Source organism: Oryctolagus cuniculus, chromosome 12, assembly GCF_964237555.1.
Source record: "Oryctolagus cuniculus chromosome 12, mOryCun1.1, whole genome shotgun sequence".
Classification (NCBI taxonomy): Eukaryota; Metazoa; Chordata; class Mammalia; order Lagomorpha; family Leporidae; genus Oryctolagus; species Oryctolagus cuniculus.
This window is the reverse complement of record NC_091443.1, coordinates 13,824,642-13,840,532: the sequence shown is the minus strand read 5'-3', so window position 1 is coordinate 13,840,532 and position 15,891 is coordinate 13,824,642. Positions and strand designations below refer to the sequence as shown.

The 15,891-nt window shown below is 36.1% G+C and overlaps 1 protein-coding gene and 1 non-coding gene across 5 annotated transcripts in view; both read right to left on the bottom strand.

The window, feature by feature from the left end:
• Nucleotides 1–4,775: 4,775 nt before the first annotated feature.
• Nucleotides 4,776–15,891, bottom strand: part of SNRPN (small nuclear ribonucleoprotein polypeptide N) — a 23,669-nt gene continuing 12,553 nt past the window's right edge. For 3 of the 4 annotated variants that reach the window (XM_070053558.1, XM_008269768.4, XM_070053559.1), the window contains exon 11: nucleotides 4,776–5,915. The gene's annotated coding sequence lies outside the window, so the exon portion shown is untranslated. Of the gene's footprint in view, nucleotides 5,916–13,477; nucleotides 13,599–15,891 lie in introns of all 4 variants that reach the window. The other variant, XM_070053557.1, reaches the window with a different exon arrangement.
• LOC127484054 (small nucleolar RNA SNORD64) lies at nucleotides 9,481–9,547 on the bottom strand. The gene has a single exon (XR_007910835.1). It is a non-coding gene; the product is annotated as a small nucleolar RNA SNORD64 (small nucleolar RNA).

Here is a 15,891-nt window from a genome sequence, read left to right as displayed (position 1 = left end):
AGCCGAAACTTTATAGATGACTATGTCAAAACGTAGCCGTTTAATAGTAAATCTGACTGTGTATACTAGAATATATTCCTTCAAAGAAGTGTATTTTTCTACCCAGTATCCAAATTTCCTCTTTCCTCCACCCTTTGTATATATCATGAATAACCAGAAGAAAGGAGGTTGATGGCTCCAAAGTAATAAGTTAGAAATATTAACCTGATTTGATAAGTACATATGATGTATACACAGAAATATCACATAATTACTGAGAAATATGTGCAACTATTCTAATAATTTTTGAGACATATTTAAGGATGAACAAAAACGATCATACAAAAATAAAAATCTGTTTTTCCTTAAGTGAAAAGAAAAAAAAAACACCAGAGGGCCACCCAAGTCTAGCTCTTAAAATTTCAAAGTTAAACATTTCAACTTCTTATATATAATTTAGCAGTCACAATTTATATAATAGATGAAAATACCATGATTGCATATTGCAGATGAGATCAAAATACATCCAACAGCCTTTATTCATATAATCTCCAAAATATATAGAAGTTAATTCATATTAGTAAAAGGTTGTGATTTTTAAAAATGTATATCAGCTGTATGTATGTAGACACAAAGAGGTTTTTAACATATAAATCACTACATATATGGCATTCAAAAATTGCCACTTATTACAGAGGTTTGTTCTAACATTTCACTTTAACAAACAAAAACCCTATACTTTTGAGAAAAACAGTCACAGAATGTAACAGAAATTTCTTTTGCATCTACAAGTGTGAAGGACACAATTACATGCACACAACTAGCAGTGAAATAAACCTCCCCATACAGTCTCAATGTAAACATAGTAGGGTTAACATTTCCATGAGCAATAGAGCTTCGCTATACTCTATCTGCCTGTCCCATTACCCCAAAACCTAATACATAGAGAAGAGCTACCAATGAGAATGGAAAAAAAGTACGCAAATTTATGTGCAAACAAATATGTCCAAACATAAATTAACAAAGATTATCTTATTGAAAAACCTTTAAGGATTCATACGAAACATACAAAAACCTAAGCTAATTAACAAAGATACTAACTCTATTGGTTATATACTAACTCTAACATTTGCGTCACAAGGAAAATTTCCCAATATGACTGACACTGCAAATACAAAAAAATCTAAGACATGAATGTTCTATATAAAGCAAGGTTAAAACATAGTCTCAATGAACCAAATAAATCTCAAAGATAGTCTAGCAATTTAATTGTCAAACTAACGTGTTTCTACTTGTACATAGCAATCTGTTATTCAAAACATATACAACTACCAGCAATATGAAGACAGACCTGTTTATCATATCTGGCATCAATAAACGTCTTCTAGCAATTGAATGAAATTTCTATGATTTTAATAAATTTTACACTGGATATTAATGTGAATACAACCCTGTATATACATGTGTGTTCAGAGATCTCTATAATCCCAAAAAATGTTAAAGGGAAATAACTATATGCTATGTATACTTATCTACTTTTAACAAAAACACCCCTTAGGTTATTCAACTATTGGAAAGAAGACTTTAACTGTGTAAATATTTAGAAGACATGCAAATAATGCAACACCAACATTTTTCATAATGTAATCAGTCTATTATATAACACTATTACAGTGGTCAGCCAATAATCTACTAGATATATTATAATTGTTATCACCCACATAAAACTTACAAATTCCTGTTACAAGCATGTCTATATTAAATAGAAAATAAAAATATTATTGAATAAAATCGAATTCAATTGGGAAATAAAAACTTATCTAAACCATGATATTTGGACACATGTTGATTTTATGTTATACTCAAGAACAGTGTGGATTTTCATATAAACTATAAATCAGAGCAGACCAAAAGTTGCAATGTCATTTCTACTAGGTTGCATCTGTCAAAGTCTCACTGTCTTCTATGATAAATAAATAGATGTATATATATTTAGGATACTATAATAATATTTCCTATAATTATGACAACCTAAAATTTGAGCCAAATGATACAATGAGCATGGGTTTTTCAAACAAATTGGCTATATTGTAGCACTTTCATAGGAATTTATAATGTTTATATCCATATATCTAAAATATCATTTTTAAATTATTTAAAATGGTAACATTGTTCGTAATAAATATTCAACAGTATCTACCACTTAGTGATTCATATTGAGAGGCCATTTACTGAATTAATGTTCAGTGTTACTTAATAATCCCATAGGCAAAGTAGGGAAGAAAGTCTGCCTCTTTAACATTAGGATATTTACAATTTGTATGTATTCATTTGCACCCAACATATATTCATGGAATAAAGCCTAGAAGCCATATAAAAACCATATTGTCACAAGTTTCTCAAAATTCTACTCTTTCTTCTATTTTTAGCTACCAAGGAAATAAATGTCAGTCCAAACATTTGATTCTACCTCCAAATTTTCAAATTACAAATTTAAGATCAGTATCAGTTCCTTTTTTATAATATATGGGATAACAGAAAAGAACACCCATCCCTGAATACCTAAGTTTTGACGGAAGTTGATTTCTTGAAATTCCATCATTACAAAAAATCTTATACCATATTAATTTTAAAACAAAGAAGTCTCACATCTACATTTACAAATTCCATACACAGCAGCCTTCATAAAATTCTTCATAACATTTTACACTTAAATTTCTCCCCGGGGGGGGGAAATCCACAGCAAAAATCCAATAAAATTTTTTTTACATATATCATTGAGATATTCTAACAATTCCATTTCTATAACCCAGCACTGAAATATTTATACTTTTTAGCAACTTTGCATTAGAAATCTACCTCAGCAAATGTCATAAACAATATTTTGTATTTTATATAATGTTGTCAAATGCACATGAACAATGTCTTATTTTTTAATCAACATAAACCATTTCCATGACCCCTTGCTTCCTACTGCCCTTTATCAATCAAAAACCGAATGCAGAATTGTATATAGATTTGACTGAGAATGCCTCCCTATGTTTCAAAGGACAATTTTACCATTTTTAACAATGTCGATACAAAGCCAGGCATGTCATGACAGCAATCATTAGAAAGATTCATTTAAAAAATTAAGTATTTCTGTCTGATTACATCGATTTCTAGAGATCAAGCCAATAAAAATAAAACATGAATCAGTAAAAAAGCTGCATATATAATTTCATTCTCTGCCTCTTACGCTCCAAAGAACAGTTTGTACACATCCAAGATGAAATGACAATTTATATTTGTTTCAATACCACTATTCAGTTTTTCCCAAGTACTTAAACAAAATACATGAGCTAAATATGTTCAGAATTGAACTATCAATAAATATAATTTGAAGAGTTAGAGGTGTTTTTTAATTCTAGAAGGAAGGAGTAGTGTCGGTTTAATGCATATCCTTACAAATATTGTACATGCAGTACTTCTACTGGTAAACCTTTCAAAGGCACCTGGGTACTCCATTACAAGAAAAACAAACATTCTTCATTTTTCTTTCTCCAAGTCCAAAGATTATACAATGGAATATTAAGTATTTGAATGACAAGATGAAGCACAAGGTAGTAGTAATCTGTTGTGAGAGGTTTTGTAGCCAGTGCAGCTTTTAGCTAAAACCACCAAGTGATTCCTTCCCTTTCTAGGAATATATTCCTGTAGAGTTAGCTTGTCAATTTGCGTTTGTGTGTACGAGCTCAGATATTTGAAGTTTTATATACTTGAAATTATTTCCAATTTGAAGGATAGTACTTAAATGTACTGCCTAGCAGTGATTCAGAGGCCATTTTGGAGAGAAATCTGGAAAATTGCTGTCCTGATGCCTGCACTGCAAAGTATCCGGAGATTGGTTTTACAATTTTACAATTTCATCCTCACCAGACACCGTCTGTAAAGATTTATCTTTCCATAGCAGACCGAAATAAAAATCATCCAGAAGTGCCAGAAGAACCTGTGACTTCAGTTTTATCAGATCAGGGCAATCACTCAGGATGTAAGTTCAGCTTATGAATGTCAATGGAAAACAGGTTTGCAATTCTACCATAAACCATCATAGGTTGTGGTATGTTTCCTGCTGCACAAATTTCTGGAAACTCTTAAGGAACAGATGATGAAAGTAAAAGAATGCTGCAAAATGAATGAATCCAAATGTTCAGTGCCTACAAATGGTAGATTTCCAGTTTTCACTATGACAAAGCATACTCAAAATATTATCAGTTTAATTTTTGTAATCTTTGTCCTCTTCTTTGATTATATTCCTAACATTCCTGAAATAGGCCAACTTCAGATTAATCAAGAAAACCTAATGAGATTTGTTCTATCTTCATGAACACTGCTCCTCAGATAGATGAATTGAAAAGTCTGATGTTAGAAGCAAGGGAAAGAGATTCAAGATTATAAACATAGTTTAGGTAAAAAGACCCTCAGGTAGAAGAGTAGCTCCACAATAGTCACATAATCATCTGTGAACAGTGTCCGATGTGTAGGTTTCTAGAGGATGTCCTGATCTATGTTTCATGGGACAAATTTTTTCTAATAAATGAATCAGAGCTCTTTATCTCACTTCAGGCTGGCATCTTTCTACATCTTGTCAGAATTAATATTCAAATATGCTACAGTAAATTCCAGTTATTTCTTGTTGAATTATGTTTTTTACATTTTAATGATTTTCAATCTTTTACACTGAGTTCCAGATGCGTATTACAGTAATCAATACACTAATCTCTTTTGCCAACCCTTAAATGACAGATACATTCTCATTTGTTTTAATGTAGTCATTTATTACCCTACCCACTAACAATTTTGTATTATTTTCCTCAATAGCAGTGCCACCCTAACTTCTAAAATTTATACAAAGAACAGATGCCTTCAAAAGAAACTGGGTATATTTATTCTCCAGTGAGCTAGCCTGAACCAGGAAGACATTTAGTAAAAAACAGAAGATTCCCATTCCTCTTTCCACAACCCTGATATCTTGTAAGTGCCTCATTAACTGATGAAATAGGGAACTATAGTTTAACACAAGAGTATTGCTCCAATTTCTAACTGTTCTCGATCTATAAACTCTAACAAAGAATAAGAGAAATTGGGGGTTAACAATGGAAGTCAAACATTGTCACTTTTCTTTTTGTGGGCACATTTCTTGTACCACCATGTATTTAACCTAATTTTGGTTATAGAGCAGAACAAAATTTGCCTACCCATCAAGCACATAAAGTGCTATTATGTGAAGCCTTGGAGAAAAATAAAAAGGGGACACAGGCATTTAGCAAACCATTATGTTTTCTCTATAAAAGAACAGTATCATAAATCAATTTTATAGACTCTTGGAGCTATATTTTCAAACTCTGACATGCATCTTAAATAAATGAAATGTGTTCTTAAGTCAAGAATTCTGTGAAAATACTACTATGACTTCAACAATTTCTTACAGAATTATTTTGTTGCTGTTTGTTCCCTTATCATTATTTAGGATCACAATTCACTTGGTAGATAAAATTCTCGATCTATGTAAAATTTCAAGCCTTGATTTTCAGCCGAGCTCACTAGAGAGGATTGCACATTATACAATTGATAATTAGAATGAAAATGTATCATGTGTCACACTTTTTAGCAAAAATAACAAAATAATTGTATTAATTCTCAGTAAAATCACATAAAAGCCACATTTTAAAAGTCTTCAGTGGTATCTTCTTATTTTATTCAATCCATCCCAAAAAGGAGTCACCTTGTTTGAAATCTGTGTTTCTTGTTCAGTTGCTTTATCATGGGGAATGACTAAGACTTAATCTTAATAGGTCCATATTCTTCAGCATTTCCAACCCAGTGGAGTACCAATGAAAGTGGATAATTTTACAAAGTAGCTATACACTCTGTTATAACACCATTCCAGTGGAGAACTGCCATGAGAAAACAAAAAAAAAAATCAAGAACCAAATAAAACATTTATAGCTACACTATAATAGTGATATATAAATTTCCCACAACAAACCCAACTCAAATGAATACAGGGAAATTGCCAAACATGGACCACATAAAATAACCAAAAGTTGGAGGCTGGAATGAAACAAAAAAACTATTCTTGCTTACAAAATATTGATATGATGAGCTCAGTATTTAAGAATAGGGTTACCTTTTCCTCAAAATGATAAATATTAGGTCAAAACTGTCATGTCTAGGTATCAACAGAGTATTCACAAAGACCACATCATCTTTTTATACTGTACTGCTTTCTGAAATTTTAACTCATTTATCTTTTACTATCCAATGTGATTTCAGTTGATTAATATAATTTAGTGAAACTTGCATTAAAAATTTTCATTCTTGATTCACTATTAGAATTTATCAAAAATAATTTTACTTCTTCAAAAGAGAAGCATAATTTAATTGTATGTTACCAATTTGTTCTGAAAATTATATATATTCATATTCCCAAGGAAATTAAACATTTATGTCTTTCCAGACATTTGACCATAGTATCTACTAACATTAATTCTTGTTTCTTACAACCTTTACAAGAAAAAAAAAACATTTCATACTGATTGTGATTTTTCAGACAACTTTCTTTCAGTATCTTCACATATAAAAATGTTGTATTTTAAGAAAATGAATGTTGCATACTGAATGCAGTTATTTTCTAAATGTTGTACCTTAACTGGTAGCATTTCAGGGTACAATTAAGGGACCGGCACTGTGGCATAGTGGGTAAAGCTGCCGCTTGCTGCTCCACTTCTGATCCAGCTCTCTGCCGTGGCCTGGGAATGCAGTAGAAGATGGCCCCTGCACCCAAGTGAGAACCTGGCTCCTGGCCTCAGATGGGCGCAGCTCTGGCCTTTGCAGCCATTTGGGGAGTAAACCAGCAGATGGAAGACCTCTCTCTATCTTTCTCTCTCTCTCCCTCTTTCTGCCTCTCCTTCTCTCTGTGTAACTCTGAATTTCAAATAAATAAATAAATCTTAGAAAAAAAAAAAAGACTTCCAGGAGAAGTTTGAGAATGACTGACTTAACCAAAGTTGATTAGAAATATATAGACCTTTATCTATTCTAATAACTTTAGATATTTTTATCAACACTTCTTACTAATCATAGTAATCTCAACAAGATATGATCCTACCTATAAGGTCATCTCTAGAAAAGTGACAAGTAAATACTAAAATACACATCTGGCTGAGAGATGTAATTGATGATACAAATGACAATTCTTAATCTTCCCTATCCCCATTGTTCCAAAATTCAAACTTATTGTCAAAAGGTAAAACACATCACCACTACTCTGTTTACTTCTTACAATTCAAGTCCAAAAACTTTCTTTACTCTTTTTCTCTCCACTCACTTACTAATAACTCATTCCTTCCATTAATCTCTCATCATATTATCTTTGATCACACACATAGTTTTCTGGAACGAAGATTCCCTTTAAATAGAAACATCAACAAGTGGAAGAAATAAACAAACCTTATCACAAAGCCAACCCTTCACACACTATCCAACCCTTAACACACACATACAAAAAAAAAAAAAAACACTATTCTCTTCTGCAGATTCTAATTAGTTTATTTAGTTCAGCTGTGAATAATAATAACAATCATGTCATAAATGGGGTTATTTGGACTGAAGCAGCAACTGCTACTGTGGCTTCTAGGTTGCACCAAACATCCTGTGGTCAAGGAACTGATGCCGACACTATACAGCAACAGAGCTCACATTAAACACTTCCTTTCTCATTATATGGCTTTCCTCTAATCTAATTCAGGAAGAAGGTAACTTACTTCTCAGCCTATGCAAATATAGCCCTAACAACCATAATTAGGAACACTAAGAAAATGTCAAGAAATCCTGGAACTTACAAATGTAGTTACCATTTCAAGCAGAAATCAATAAAGTAAAAAATTATACAAGAACTTCTCCACTTCACTTTTAAATAAATGTTTATTTCTTTGAACCTCAAAAGCTTTTCACTGTAAACTAGTCTCTTAGCATATGGGCACAAAGACCCACAGATCATTTATTAACATGCACACATTGATAAAAAAGATTACATTCAGATCTTATCAACTAATTAAGATCATTTGAGAATAAGGTATTGCTACATTCAACTCTCTGTGGTAAATATTCAATAGTCTATTTTAAAATTAACTGAAAAATCACTATTGCTCACTCATAAAAAAGTACCAAAGCTAAAGCATATAGGCATAGGACCTAACTACACAATATCAATCACAGATTTAAAAAAGGTGTGGGGAGAGGACACTGGTTCATATCCAGGCTGCTCTACTTTGATCCAGCTCCCTGTTAAGGCCTGGGAAAAGCAGCAGGAGATGGCTCTAATGTTTGGGCTCCTGCCCCACACATGGTAGACATGGAACAAGCTCCTCATTCATGGCTTTTGCCTGGCACAGCCCTGACCACTGCAGCCATCGGGGGATTGAACCAGCGGAGGAACTCTCTCTCTGTTTCTCCCTGACTTTCAAATAAATAAATATTTTAAAATAAAACACTCATCACTCATAAAAGCAAAAATAAAGAGAATAATGTGAGATAAGAGAAGTGATACAAGAAATACAAAGTATTTAGCAAATCATTTCATAGCTCTGGGACTCAGCATCAATTACTACAGAATGCTAATTACATTTCCTTAACTGAATTATCAAAGGTCAAAATTTCTAAATCACCATTTATGCCTTGCCAAGTTAGAGAAAATGGTAACTTACTGGGAGGATAATTAATCTTTCTGAATGTATATTTAGCATTCTGCAAAATTATAAATCAAGGGAAGTCCCACCTTAGAGCAAAATGATGGCTCACTAACAAACCAGCAGTTTCTAATATTTCTGATTAATGGAGAACCTGCTTCCAAGGTAGGGTTTGGGAACAAATTGTTGAGAACTGGGTGACGTTAGTAACAGGGAAAAAAGTGTAACTTTTAAATCTGTACTCTTGAATTTATCACTCAAACATTCGGTGTAAAACACAAAGGTAGGGGACTGGCAATGTGATGTAGCAGGTAAATCTGCAGCCTACAGTGCCAGCAACCCATATGGGTCTGGGCTGCTCCACTTAATACTTTGCTCCCTGTTAATGTGCCTGGGAAAGCAGTGGAGGAGAGCCTAAGTGCTTCGCCGACTGCACTCATGTGGGAGACCTAGAGGAAGCTCCTAGCTCCTGATCAGCTCAGTTCCCATCGTTGCAGCCATTTGAGTAGTGAACCAGCAGATGGAAGGTTTCTCTCTCTCTGCATCTGCCTCTCTGTAACTCTACCTTTCAAATAAATAAATCTTTAAGACAAAGAAAGGTACACTATATCAATGCTTTGAATATAGAAGATCTTCTACAAAGGGAACTGTATTAGTAGATACGGAAACAATTCCCTGCTACTACAGTAGAAAAACCTACAGTTCTATTAAAGTATTGATAGGAAATGCTCATAAAATTTATGTCCTGAGTCCTTGGACTGACACTTAGGCTGGACTTCAGAGTAATCACATGGAGCCTCCCTTCATTATGCTCAGTAAATACAGCTCATCATAAATCCAGCCCAGATCTTTCCAAGGTCTTCCTCAACCACTAAGGCAACTTTGTAAAAGTATTAATACCTGCAAAAAGTACATTTCTACTCATACTCCTTTGCCCTGGGAGAATAATCCACTTTGTGACAATGGATGTGAAACAGAAACAAAGTAATTCAAGAGACAGAATTATAAGGAAAAGAGAGACAAAACACACACACACACACAGCCTTGGCAATATGCCAGAATAATACTGAGATCATTGGTTTTATAAAATTAAACATAATACTAACAAATTGCCACACGCAACGAAATAAATTGAAATTAATACACTGAAAGTGAAAATAATAAAGTGTCACCACAGTCAAATGACATAGATATTAGTAACTTTCTATTCTCCCCAAACTTTTACAAACTAATTCAAGGACTTAAAATTAGACTGAAAACATTCAAAGTATCCCTGAGTTATATGTAAACTAAAGAATGAAATAACCAAGGTGAACAATTAAATAAAATTGCTAAATAAGAGCCAGGGCAAACATGAAGCACGAAGTACAACAAAACTATCCTAAAGTTCTAAGATAAGTTCTCACATCTCAGATACAAGGATCCCAAGTATTTCTGTGGCACAGTTTAAATTATAACAGAAATAACAGAATCCAAACCACTCTTCCCACTACATGTCACACAGTTAACATGAAATTAATAATTTTAGAAACTGCAATGTATTTCTGCTACCAAACCACAAAATGGTTTAATAGAAAAAGAACTCTTTGGAACTAGTACCACGGCTTAGTGGGTAAAGCTGCTTGCCTACAATGCCATCATCCCATATGGGTGCTGGTTCGGCTACCACGTGCTCTACTTCAGATCCAGCTTCCTATTGATGGCCTGAGAAAAGCATTGGAAGATGGCCCTAGTACTTGGGCCCCTGCCACCTATGTGGGAAGACCCAGATGAAGCTCTTGGCTCCTGGCTTCAGCCTAGCTCAGTCCTGGATATTGTTTCCACTTGTGGAGTGAATCAGTTGATGGAAGACCTCTCTCTCTGTCTCTCCCATATTCCTCTGTAACTCTTTCAAAAAAGTCAATCTTAAAGAAAAGGAATTCTTTAAATATCAACACAAATAAATTATATAAGATGGGAAAGCAAATAATCCAAACAATTCAAATACATAAAATGTCTACCCTCACCAGCTCATTAACGCACAATGACCCCCATTCATCAAATATCCAGTTGCGCTATGGAACCACTTAGAATCTATCTCATCTGATTCTTGAATCATGAGCACTTAACCACTAGCTCACATATTTATATTTAAGAGGCACAGTAAGAGACAAGGAGGGAAAAAGGGGGAGAGAAACAAAGATAAATCTTCCATCTGCTAGTTGAAGGACCAAATGGCCACAGCAGTCAAGGCTGGCCCAGGCCAAAGCCAGGAGCCAGAAATTCCTTCTGAGTCTCCTACATTGGTGACAGGAACCCAAGTACTTAGGCTATCATCCCCCGCCTTTTCTATCATATTAGTAAGAAGCTGATCAGAAGCCATGTTGCCTGGACTTGAATTAGCACTGATATGGGATATGGGTATCCCACACAGCAGCTTAATCCACTGCACCACAATGCCCATCACATCCTCAAGAATTTTTAACTTAATATTCCTCAACAACATAATTCATTTCAACATGCTTTTCCTACTAAGTATTCCTATTCTACATTATTAATAATTTTTTTAAAGATTTGTCTATTTTATTTGAAAGGCAGAGTTATGGAGAGGGGAGATATTTTCTGTCTGCTGGTTTTCTCTCCAACTGGCCATAACAGCAGGGCTAGGCCAGGCCGAAGCCAAGAGACAGAAGCTTCATCTGGATCTTTTAAGTGTTTGCAGTGGCCCAAGTGTTTGGGCCATCTTGTGCTGTTTTCCCAAGACTTGAACTGGTGCCCATGGGGGATGCCAGCATTTCAGGCAGCAGATGAACCTGCCATGCCACAACACTAGCCCCCATTATTAATCCTTAAATCAAATAAAAGTACGTATCACAGGCATATATAATTTCCTTTTTTCCTAACAGCTTCAAGATTTGTGACAAGCCTGCGTTCTGTAAGCCATTTTTCCAACAGTTTGTTGTTTGGTTCACATATGGATCACATACTGATAATTCTTACACTTCCAACTTTTTCAGTATTTGTTATGGGATCTCTGGTGATTTTTGATATTGCTATTCTGTTTTTGGCACCATGAAATGTGCCCAAAGACAGCAAATTTCAGAGAAAAATGTGTGTGCAGAATGATCCACTAACCAGTCGTTTCTTCACCATCCCCTCACTCCATAGACCTCCCCAATACCTGAGAAACAACAATATTGAAATTAAGCTAATTAATAACTCTAAAATGTTCAAGTGAAAATGACAGCTTCATATCTCTTACTATAAATCAAAAGCTAGAGATGCAGGGAAAAGATTAGTAGAGTGGCTTGGGTTGCTGTGATGAGACCTGGGTCCCATATCAGAATGTCTGTGTTTGACACCTGGCTATGCCCCTAACTTTAGCTTCCTGATTATACAGAGGTTGGGAGGCAGCAATGGTGGCTCAATAATTGGCCTCCTAAGTGAGCTTCCATTGGTCCTGCTCTAGCTGTTGCAAACATCAGAATAGTAAAACATATGGGAACTTTCTGTATCTAAAGTAAATGAATAAACATTTTTTAAAAGTTAGAAATGGTTAAGGTTATTGAGAAAGCATGATGAAAGCAGAAACCAAAGCATAGGCCTCGCACACCAGACAATTTCCCTAGTCATGAATCCAAGTTCTTGAAAGAAAAGTGCTACTCCATGAACACAAGAATGGTGAGAGAGTACAGCATCCTTATTGTTGATAATGAAGTTTTTAATGGTCTGGACCACTCTAAGCCATACCAAGACCCTAACAAATCTTCAATTCTGTAAAAGCTGAAAAAGGTAAGGAAGCTGCAGATTAACAATCTAAAGTATCAGAGGTTGGTTCTTGAGGTTTAAACAAATAAGCCATCTCCATAACATAAATGTGATACTGTAGAAGTGCCAAGAAGTTATCATGGTCTAAGACAACTGATGAAGGTAGCTACATCACAACTTAGAAACAGATTTTCAACAGACAATGCAGCCTCTATTGGAAGATGGCAACTAGGACTTTTACAGATAGAAAGGTCAAGTTGACTCCTGGTTTGAAAGGATAGAAGTGACTCTCCTATTAGGGGATTATTTTAGTTGTTGGCCTTAAAATGGAACTAACACGTACTTACTATTCTGAAAATCCTAGGGCCCTGGGATTTACACTACATCTACCCTGCCTGTGCTCTATAAACAGAACAGTGAAGTTTGTATACAACACATATGTTTACAACATGGTTTATTGGATATTTCAAATCAACTGTTGAGAACTACTTGTAATAGAAGTATTCCTCTTTAAATATTACTCAATGACAAAGCACTTGGCCAATCAAGTTGTTCTCAATGCCTGCTAATTCAGATCCTTTTCTGCAGCCCATGAATCAAGTAACACTGTCTTTCAAGTAAAGAATTAAATGTCATAATACTACAGCTGCCATAAATTAAGTCCTTTGATGTATCTGAGAAAAGCAAATTGAAAACCTTCTGAGGGCCAGATTTTTACTGCAGTACATTAAACCATTGGTTGAAACACATCCCATATCAGAGTGGCATGATGCTTAAAGTCCTGGCTACTCTGCTTCTGACCCAGCTCCCTGCTGATTAGCCTAGGGAAGCAGTGAAAGATGGCACAATTACTCAGGCTCCTGCCATCCACATGGGATACCTGAATGGAGTTCTAGGTTCCTAGCTTTGGCTTGGCCCAGCCCCAGTTGTCATAGCTATTTGGGGAATAAACCAGTAGTTTTAAGATTTCTATCACTCTGCATTTAAAATAAGCACAAAAAAGATTTATAGAAATAATTCACCTTTATTGATGTCATTAAAATCACTTGTATTTAAAGGAGGAGGTAAAATGATCAACATTTATAAGTGTATTTCAACCCTCACAGATATTTGAGGGGCTCAAGACTTCAATGGAGGCAGTAACTGCAAATGTAGTGAAAAAAAATAATTATAACTAGACTTGGAGACTGACGATGTGACTGAACTGATGTAATATCATAATAAAATGAATAAAGAGTTGCTTTTTATGTTTCAGTCAAGAAAATGGTATCTTGAGGCCACTGGGCTGGCATAACCAGTTACATTGCTACTTGTGACTTCGATATCCTATATTGGGATGCTATTTCAAGTTCCAGTGCTTCTCTTCAGATGCAAATCCCCACTAATATGCCTGGTAAAACAATGGCTGATGTCCCAAGAACTTGGGTCCTTGCCAACTACAAATGGGACCAAGATGGTATTCTGGGTTCCTGGCTTTGCCCTGGCCCAGCCCCAGCTGTTGCAGACATTTGGAGAATGAATCAGAAGATGGAAGATCTTTCTATACCATTTTCTCCCTCTGTTGCTAGGTCTTCTAACTGAATAAATCTTTTTAAAGATTTAAAAATTGGGGTCGGTGCTGTGGTGTAGCAGGTAAAGCCGTTGCATGCAATGCCAGCATCCCTTATCAGCACCGGTTCAAGTCCCAGTTGCTCCATTTCCAATCCAGCTCTCTGCTATAGCCTGGGAAAGCAGTAGAAGATGGCCCAAGTCCTTGGGCTCCTGCACCCGCATGGGTAGACCCAGAGGAAGCTCCTGGCTCCTGGCTTTGGATCAGCTCAGCTCTAGCTGTTGCAGCAAATTGGGGAGTGAACCAGTGGATGGAAGACCTCTCTCTCTCTCTCTCTCTCTCTCCTCTCTCCTCTCTCCGTTAACTCTGACTTCCAAGTAAGTAAATAAATCTTAAAAAAATTAAAGATTTATTTATCTATCTGAAAGGCAGAGCCACAGAGATAGCAATCCTCTATTTGTGAGCCCACTCTCCAAATGGCCACAACTACCAGAGCTAGGCCAATCCAAGGCCAGGAACCAGGGCCCTCTTCTAGGTCTCCCATGTGGGTGCAGTCACCCAAGCACTTGAGCCATCTTCTACTGCCCTTACAGGCACACCATTAGGGAGCTGGATTGTAAGCAGAGCAGCCAGAACTCCAACCCACACCCACGTCGGATGCTGGAACTGCAGGCAGCGGCAACTTTACCTGCTATGTCACAGTGCCAGTCCCTAAATAAATAAATCTTTACAAAATAAAGTCTGGGCTAGCACTGTGGCACAGTGGGTTAAAGCCCTGGCCTGCAGAGCTGGTTCAAGTCCTGGCTGCTCCACTTCTGATCCAGCTCTCTGCTATGGCTTGGGAAAGCAGCAGAGGATGGTCCTAGTCCTTGGGAGACCTAGAAGAAGTTCCAGGCTACTGGCTTCAGATTATCTCAGCTCCAGCCATTATGGTCATTTGGGAAAGTGAACCAGGGGATAGAAGATCTCTCTCTCTGTCTCTGCCTCTCTGTAACTCTTCCTTTTAAATGAATACATCTTTAAAAAAATAAAAAGTGGTATCTTGAGTTATACTCTTCTGAGACAAATTCTGTGAATATTGTAGAACTGGCAACAAAGGATTCGGAACACTATCATAATTTAGTTGACAAACCAGCTGCAAGGTTTAGGAGTACTGACCCTATCTATAAAGGCAGTTCTACTGTGGGTAATTTTTTGTCCATTGGGGCAGGCATTTGACCCAGCAATTAGGATGCCAGGTAAGAAACCCACATCTAAATAAGAATGCCTGGATTCAATATCTGCCTCTTGTTCCTGATTCCAGCTTCCTGCAATGTAGGAAGCAGTGATAATGGCTGTTCCTGTTACCCACATGGGAGACCTGGATTGATTCCTCAGCTTCTTGATTTGGCCAGCTGTGAAGCAGTAGATGGAAGATCTCTCTCTTTCCTTACGTCTCTCCCTCTGTCTCTCTGCCTCATAAAAAGAAATAAAAGAAAGGAAAGCAATAAAATCTTTAAAAAATCTTTCTGTCTTTCCCTCTCACTATCTGTAACTCTGCCTCTCAAATAAATAAATATCTTAAAAAAGGAAAGCAAGCTTTCAAATAGCACATATATACACAATAATGAGAAATCTATTTTGAAAAGATTCAATCAACTCTTGTTATATTTTAAGGAATTGTCAGAGGCCGGTGCTGTGGCACTGCAGGTTAAAGCCCCTGGCTGCAGCGCTGGAATCTCATATGGGCACTTTTTCTCATATGGGCTCCACTTCCAATCCAGCTGCCTGCTAATTTACCTGGGAAAGCAGCAGAGGATGTCTGGTGCCACATGGGATGCTGGCACTGCAAGTGTCACCTAACCTGCTGTGCCATAGCACAGGCCCTCCTTTTGTCCTTAAAAGCTG